We start from the raw sequence: 8497 nt of genomic DNA, 5'->3' as shown, positions 1-8497 counted from the left end.
GTAGTTTTACCAACATCATGAGGTCTCCTGTATTAATAGTCTAAAGAAAACTCACATGCTTTGAGTACCTTAGAAATGTCACAATGTTATTCTTCACCCGTTATTACTCCAGGTTATGGGCAGTGTGATCTGGTATGATTTGTGAAGTCAGTACATGGGAAGAAGTACAACTTACCCAGAAAATAAAAAGAACTGAGCTCATAAGTTCTTGGTTTTGGAAAAAGGCTCTGGAAAATTCCAAATCAGCTCTCTCAAAGGGGGTTGGGTTAATGTATTTGTCAAACTGTGCACTACTCAGTTTCTACTCCTTGAGCTGTATTTGCAAATAAAGTCACAAAACATAATCTGACAACCAAGTTGCAGGAGACTTTCTGCTGCAAGGTTTGCCAAAGCAGACTATTTCCTTCTCCAGTAGTAAACCACAATTACTCCAAACAAACCTTTGTCACAACTAAAAGGCAGATGAGAGCAGAGACAGAGAACTAAAGTGAAAATACCAATCTGAAAGCTAAAATTTTTCTGCTTTTTCTATCAACATCCTACAAAGAGTGAAAGGGCTGAGCTTCCACTCCAGTTTACACTCAGAGTTCCTGAAAGGGAGAAGGAAAAGATGGGTTTTCAGATGGTTTGGAAGGTATGAGATGCTCACAGAACCTGTAAGTGATGTGTTTGCACCCCAGGTGGTGATGGCCTCAGGCAGGACTGTGTGAAGCAGCTTGGCAGTAAAGGCCTTGCAGGATGTACACACGCCATCCATGGTTTACCTGCAGTGCTCTGGGCACACAAAGAAGGTAAGACCATGAACACCTGACTTGCTGAGAAAGGACACAGCAGCAAATCCTTCCATACCCAGCACCTCACATTTAAAACCCTTGCTCAAGATCGAAGAGGCTGCTTCCGTCCCTTTCTGAGACAGAGGAAGAGGAGGGAAGATACACCTCTTACACCTTCTCCTTGGCATCCCTGCCATCAGCCAGGGATACCCATGGTATGCAGATGGGCTCTCTGATCCTTCCCTCAGAAATGGCCCCATGCTGAATAGAATAAATAAATATTCCTTAACCCAGGGACAGAGAGACAAACAGACACAAAACACAGATCTATGGCAAGCAAGGGCTGCCAAGGAGGAGAGAGAGATGGATGCCCCAAAATTTCCTGTATCAGCAAATCTGTCATAAAAGAGCACTGACAAACTCATCAGAGGCTATGACCACCTCCAGTTATCACAGAACCATAGTTTCCAGGTTTCCCAGATTTTCCTATGGAGACATAGAGTAACAGTACGCTGGAAGTTCTTCTTGCATCAGGCGCCGTTCACTACATCACAACAGAGATGCTGCACCACACTTACAGTGATATTAGAGATGTCTCTGTGTGTGGCTGGCCTGTGAGGTTTATACAATGCAGCTATTTTGGAAGTCAGCCTCCATCTCTGAGCTTCCAGCCCAAATGGCAGGGTCTCCATACACAGCAAGATGCCGCTCCGCCATTTAACTGTAAAGAAAAACCAAATGATGTTAACAAATTTCCAAATTATAATCTCCTCACTGTTTTGTGTTTATCTTATGCTTCTCCTTGTTTACAAATGCCAAGCATATGTGGGACTGCAAGATCAAGGCAATGCTGGATTCTCCACTGTGTCCTTAGCTTGCAATTGCTTACAGCATTAGCACAAATTAAAGCTGTCTGTCACACAGTCTCTGCACTTTTTATCCCTTGATGTAACAGAAGAAACATATTTGACCCCTGGATTGTAAAAGATTTTTCTACACTGTTGGTCTGCCCACCGTAGAGATGTGCTACCTTAAAGAAAGGAAACTTCATAGAGAAATCACAGATGCAAAATCTGCCTTAAGGAAATAAGTGGGTGGCAGCATATAATTAATAGAAGAAACCCTCCAGAAAATACTTGCTACAAACAGAATCAGTCTTGCAGGAGACAGCCGTGACAAAATCCAAACCATAATCTAATTTTTGTGGTATGCACATTTGAAAATAAATAAACAAAAGCAGTTTTTAGAATACCTCTCCCATTCAAGTCAGACTAGAACCTGACACAGCTGTGGAACAAAGAGGCTGCAAATTGCTTGAGTTTGGTATGACAGGTCTACCTGAAAGTCACAGCTCTTCTTGGCTGTACTAGCTAAAGGAGCACGTGGATTGTTAGGGTTAGGCTGCCTTGGATGTGGTATGTGACCTGGGCTGTTTCATGGTGTTTGGTGTCAGTCAGCTGGGAGACTTCAACACCTCCTTCAACTCCCATGCACGCCCCAAAGGAGGTGAGGAACCATCAAGGGAATATGAAGTGTAAGAAGACGGAATGAAGGACCTAGTGAAGAGGTGGGCTGGGGGAAAGGAAAACACTGAACTGGGAACAATAACACTGCACCAAGGGAATGAGACAGCAGCTGACCCTCAGAAAACATCAGACATTTGGCAGGTCCTTGAGAGGTGTGGATGTGTGGAGGCCTTCTGAGCTCCTAGATCTGGGTATACGTCTAGAAAGGGGTAAAACAGGGATGCACACTGGTTTCTGGCTGCTTGGGCAGCCCCAGCAACGCCCCAGCAGAGCTCAGTGTGAGACATCACAGCCCAAGACAGGCCAAGCAGGCAGGGTTGAGTGTTGTGACTCCAGTGACCTTACTAACGCTCCATCCCTGGAAGTGTTCAAGGCCAGGCTGGAAGCTGCCCTGAGCACCCTGCTCTTGGGGAAGGTGCCCTTGCCCATGGCAAGGGGGTGGTTGGAACTAGATGACTTTTCATACCCTTTCCAACTCCAACCATTCAATCATTTTATGATCTGGCCTCCAGCTGGAGTGCAGGACAGTATAAGTCCCACAGAGCACTCCCTCTTGGGATCTCTGGACTTCACACACTCTGTTCTTTGCCTCCTGTCTTCTTCTCCACCCATCTAAAGCCCTTTAGAGTACAAATGTAGGCACTTCCCAGCTGAGGTAAGATTGCATGTAATCTGTCAAAATGTAACAATATAGCCCAAAATTTTACAGGTATCTATCTCCTGAAGGGTTTTCTTTTTGTTTCCGTGCTATTTCTGAAATAATTTTTGGCATTTTGGCCTGAAAAGCAATTCTTGGGCTTTTCTGTTAAACAGCCCTGGGTTTCTGTGTTTTCTGGTCGGATCTCAGAAGTCCAACAATAATGGCAGATCTAGTTCTGTGTCTTTTCCCACCCCTATGAAAATCTACACAAACTCAGGAAGCTGAAAAATTTTAAAATTTACGGTCTGCACCTGCTCAGCATTCATCTGAACAGGTGTTTTAACCAGCTCATGTTAAATTGCTTCAGCATCACTGAACTCTACATTTCTCACAAGTTCCTACATGTGACCTCACTGCACAAACATGGTCCCAGGCAGGGCATGCAAGTCTGGGCAGGTATCTCTCTCTAAATCTCCCATGCAGGACTCTGGTCTCACTGTGCATGAAGAACCAAGGTCTGCTCACACTGTGGTCAGCACTATGTCCAAGGCACTCAGCATCAAACCCTTAGTGACTACAGGATCCTTTACAGGCCAGAGGGGGAAGCATTGACCCCTGTGGAACAAAGCCCTGAGTGCCCCAACCAAGCAGCTGGGCTGAAGCAAAGCAGCCTTTCCTCATGGCTTAGTGGCTGTTGGCAGTGGTTGGGAGTGGGAAGGGATCATGCTCAAGAACCAAGAGCAAGAAGCAAGGCAGCGGGAGGAGGAAGCAGAGATGTGGTTTGAAGGGTGAGACATCAAAGTCAGACCAGGGGATCAGAGTTGGATCCACTGGGAGGATAAGTTTTGAGAGTTTGTCCCAAAGCAGGGAACAGAAACCTATGCTGGCTGGGTGTGGAGATGGGAGTGATGACTGAGTATGGAAAATTGGACTGAGACCTGGGACTGAAAAGCCAGATAGCTGAGAAACAGTGGCTGCATCTGTACTTACTTGCTCTGCAGCATGTCTTGGGGCCCTCATTTCCTGGTCATCCGAATGGCTCGGCCTGTTGAGACACACTGCAGCTCCCATCCAGCACACATGTCCAGGTTTCCATCTCAACACAGAGCTGGGGCATGACTAACCACACATCCAGACATGGGAATTGGGAAGCACTCTTGGGTCCAACAGTGTAAACACAGACAGCAAGTCCAGATAAGAAACTTGAGAAAGAGGAAGACAACAACTACGTGACCATGGTTTACTAATAGGAAATGAGCATTTTGGGCATGAGGAAAGACTGGTCAGGATACAAAAAGACAAGATGGAGTGTTGGAACTGGAGGACTCTTCAAGCAAAATCTTGGGAATGGGAGGCAGGGCTGGGGAAGCACAGGAATGGAGTGGACATGGTGTGGTGGCACGAAAAACCAAGTGGACTTGGCCTGACAAAGCCAAGAGGCTACAGTAGTGTGACCAGGCTGGCTTGTAGCAAGTCCTCACAGTGGGCTGGTACCAGCTCTGCAGGGAATGAGACACCAGGAGAGAGGCTGGATGCAACTGGTGCCTACTTCAGACACTATCCACTGCCCATTTTATCCTGTTACTTAGCTCTTGCCTGACTTGTGACACACAATCGGACTATGTTGCACCCTGTCCAGCAAAAAGATACTTGACATGCTTTGTCTGCATTTGCACTTGCAAGTAGAACTTTTTTGCTAAATAAAAATGAATTCTTTGTCACCTATCAAAAACACAGGTCAAGCCTTTACAGATTTCTCTATTTGCCTAAAGCCAGTCTCTGGTCTTAGATTGCTTTTGTGCTACTCACATTATTCTTTAAAACACTAATCTTTATTATAACACTTAGAGGGTCTTTGTCCTGACCACTTAAATGAAAATCCTACTAGTCTTAAGAGCTTCTTTTAACACTGATGATAGAAACAGAAAATAGACCTTCCCAGAAACATGCTGAAAGTTTCATCTCCTTTTTTGGGGATTACATCCTTATAGATGACAGTCACACTGCATATTTTGTCTCAGACAGGCTTTTTAATAAAACTCCAACATAAATAATCCACCTCTGGACATAATTCTGTGGCATTTTTTTCTAAGGTGCTCAAATGAGTCTATTTGATTCACAAATCTTGCTCAGGATTGCATTCAGTTTGCAACTCATATTTGTAACTGAAAAAAATTGTTTCCCAGCAAGATGCTTGCCAGGCCTCTTTTAGCAATGGCAATAAGTAGTTTATGATCAGTTTCAACTGGCAAAAATTCCAGCAAAGCTTTTTTACACCTCATGGCCTGGGACCAAGTCTTCCTTCCCTATGTGAGTGCTGTGACATTTCATTTCTATAAGTACCCATGACATATGATCCACTGTATTGCTATTTGGCTGGTCTCCAACCAGTTAGGCCAGTTTTTCTGTGGCTTATAGCTGTGGTGGAACAATTTAATCCCAGGTTTTCCTTATGTGAGGGGACTGGGGTACTGGTGTGGCGGGAGAAAGCAGGGGGAATGCAATGAGCCTGCTGTGGTGAGGAATAAGATAAGTCACTCTCTTGCAATCTTGGAGGAGGAATGATCTTCCTGGTAGCAACATGGTGAGATGACCTCAGCTGGGGTGGACATCCAGCCATGCCATCAGCCAGAGTGACCACAGCTCCAACGGGGAGGATAAAGAAAGGAAGAAAAGAAAGGCCATTAATGGTCATGATAACTGGGTGCTAGGACTGGGAGATAACAAGGGAAGATGAGAGAAAGAGGATGATTCAGAGCAAGGGAGATGAGGTGATGGTTTTTGGGTCACTAAAGAGGAGGTGACGAGACTGAATAAAGACATCTTAAGAGGTTGAAGACTCAGGAGAGCTACAGTTCTCAGTCACTTCAGTGCTGAAGTGTGGATGGCTTGGAGTCTAGTCTTCAGCTAGGGAAACAGGCTTTCATCTCCAGATTGCTGATTTTTCTTTTGGATTGGGTTGGGTTTGTTTTGTTGTCATTTTCCTTTGTTGTTGTAGGTTGTTTTTCTTTTATTTCAAAGATTGCAACCTTATCTGCAAGTTTAATCACGCTGTTGGAAGAGGTCTGAGCCAGCCCTGTCATAGAGCTGTCTGTAGACAATTTTGCATTTAAAAAAAAACTTCTAGATTGTATATGTCTACTTTACTTCTATGTACCATAGCAATCCCTGGCTTAGAAATTGACACAAATCCAGTCTTCCTTTTCAAGGAGTTCCTTACCTTTCCTTGTCTGCCATGACTAGGCTACCAGAGATGCCATGCTAGTGACACCTCAACAGGAGGATAATGTAAAATATCTTGTGGACCTCTCAGTCCTTGGAAAATTCTGTAATAAGCCTTTGATGCAAAAGCTGGCTACCACCATCATTACTCCTAGTAAGCAAAAGGACCACAGTTCTTAAGCTGATCATAGAGATACCTTTAGAAGTATTATCAAGCTTGCCATCTTGCCAGTTGTCCAAGATTAGGCACCTAGAGACCACTGGAATGTCAATTTAAAATCAGTATCTAGGAAACTATTTGCAAATAGTTTCACGGGCCAGTATTTGTTTCAGAATGCGCACCCACAGGTTCTGCTCTCAACTGGCCTCAGCCAAGGTAGCTCATAATGCTTCTATGTCCTCAGACAGGACATTGCAGAAGTTACCTCACTAACTTTGAAATGTACAGATTAACAGTTTTACAGAGGATCCTATGTGTGTACTGTTAAAATGCTGTTACTGTGTTCTCTTAAAACAATATCTCAGTCTAATGCAAATATTAGTAAAACTATTCTGGTCATTTACAAGCACAGCTGCAGGCAAGAACATTCCCACAAGTGCGTGCTAGGGTGCAATGCAAGCAGAGTGGGATGCCAAAGGTCTGTGTGGCAACTGCTCATTTAAAAGGGACATTAAAAGCACCTATTGGGGGTGAAGAGAAGAATTACAGAAAATACTGAAAGGGAAGGTAAGCCTCAGGCAGACCTGTCTCTAGGGGAAGAGTTTCAAAGCATGGAAAAGAGAAGGCTGAAAATGAGGAAGAACCAAGGCAGTAGAAGAGATGAACAACTTGGCAGCACCACCAAGAATGAAAGGAAGGAGTCACCTGTGCCTGTGAGATGACAAGATGTTGAAATGCTCTGGCTCAAGTAAAGCCAGCCAGCAGCACATTTAGGAGGAAGGACCAAGGTTTGAAAAACACATGGGTGTTCCTGGACAAGCGTGGCTTTATCACAGCGTCTTTCACTACCATTTTGATTACTGAATCTGCCCCTCCTTTAAGGTATCCTAATTTCAAGTTTTTTCAGTAAAGGGGCAGTGTCACTGCTTGGCAAGGCTCCTAAAGCAAGCCCTACAATCCCTAACATCCTCCAAGGTACGTGTCCTGTCAAAGCCAGGCAGGTTGGGAGCTAGTCAATGGATAGCTACCACTACAACCACACTCAGATATTAAAAATATGCTCTCATTCCTAAAGGAGCCAGGTTGAGTTTTCTTCACCTCTCACCTGTCCAATAGTTCATGGATTCCCAAGGTTAGGAGCAATAAAATATTAACATCTAATCTGTCATCCCACCAATGAAAACTATAATCTGGCTCATGACCTCACGTGAGTATCAGGTTGTTAACTAAAGAAAGGAATCAAATCTTCCTCTAATAAATACTCCAGACTGTGACAGGTAAAATTCAGGTCATACCTCTCCTTTGAAGTTTTAATGGCCACTCCAATTTTATGATAAAGCCACTTACCTTATGTTTGTAGTAATTTTGCAAAGCCTGAAGCGGCTCTAGTCATCTTTGGTGCACAGTTCCCAAGGACATAGCTCTCATAAAACTGCAAGCTTCAAAGGGATTAGACCTCTTCTTTTCTCTCCTCTCTGTCTCTGTCTCCCTTTTTTTAAAGGAACATTTCTGAATATTTCCTCCCCTTTTGTCTACATAGTGCCCTGCAGAGCCTCTCCATTGAACCCTGCAACTAGACTTCTTCCTCAAGCTCTGTCACCCACCAAACCAAACCAAACCAAACTAACATATAAAATAAAATAAAATAAAATAAAATAAAATAAAATAAAATAAAATAAAATAAAATAAAATAATAATAAACTGCTTTTCCCCCTTTTCATTATACTGAGGCAATTTTCTATGTAATTTCTGCTTTTTGTCTTTATTCTATTGTAAATGCAGAGCAATTTGAAGCAAATCAATAGAGCCTGTGTATTTGCATATTTCTCAGGCTCTAAGAAGGACCACATGCAGCAGAACTGCTCCCCTGAATGCCATGGGGTTTTGTTTGTTTGCTTCCCTCCTTTTAAAGTCGGGGGAAGCCAAGCTGAATCTGCCAAATCTTGAATCCAAAGCTAATGCCCATCGTGGTACATGAAGCAGCTCTGGGGAGCATTTCCAGGCGCTGGAAGGCAATTGTCTGTGCTGCTTAATTGTTAGCGCAGTGCCTGGCACTGCAGAGCCAGGGCCAACTTTCCCAAACAATTCCCAAACTCAGGCCAACAGCTGGCATGGGCTGGGGCCACTCTCAACAGGCAGCTTGTGTGCAGAGCAAGGAGGAGAGAGGAGGTCGGGA

The sequence above is a fragment of the Zonotrichia albicollis genome, chromosome 2, assembly GCF_047830755.1.
Source record: "Zonotrichia albicollis isolate bZonAlb1 chromosome 2, bZonAlb1.hap1, whole genome shotgun sequence".
In the NCBI taxonomy this organism is placed as follows: Eukaryota; Metazoa; Chordata; class Aves; order Passeriformes; family Passerellidae; genus Zonotrichia; species Zonotrichia albicollis.
The sequence above is the reverse complement of the archived record's forward strand: the minus strand, read 5'-3'. Positions refer to the sequence as shown.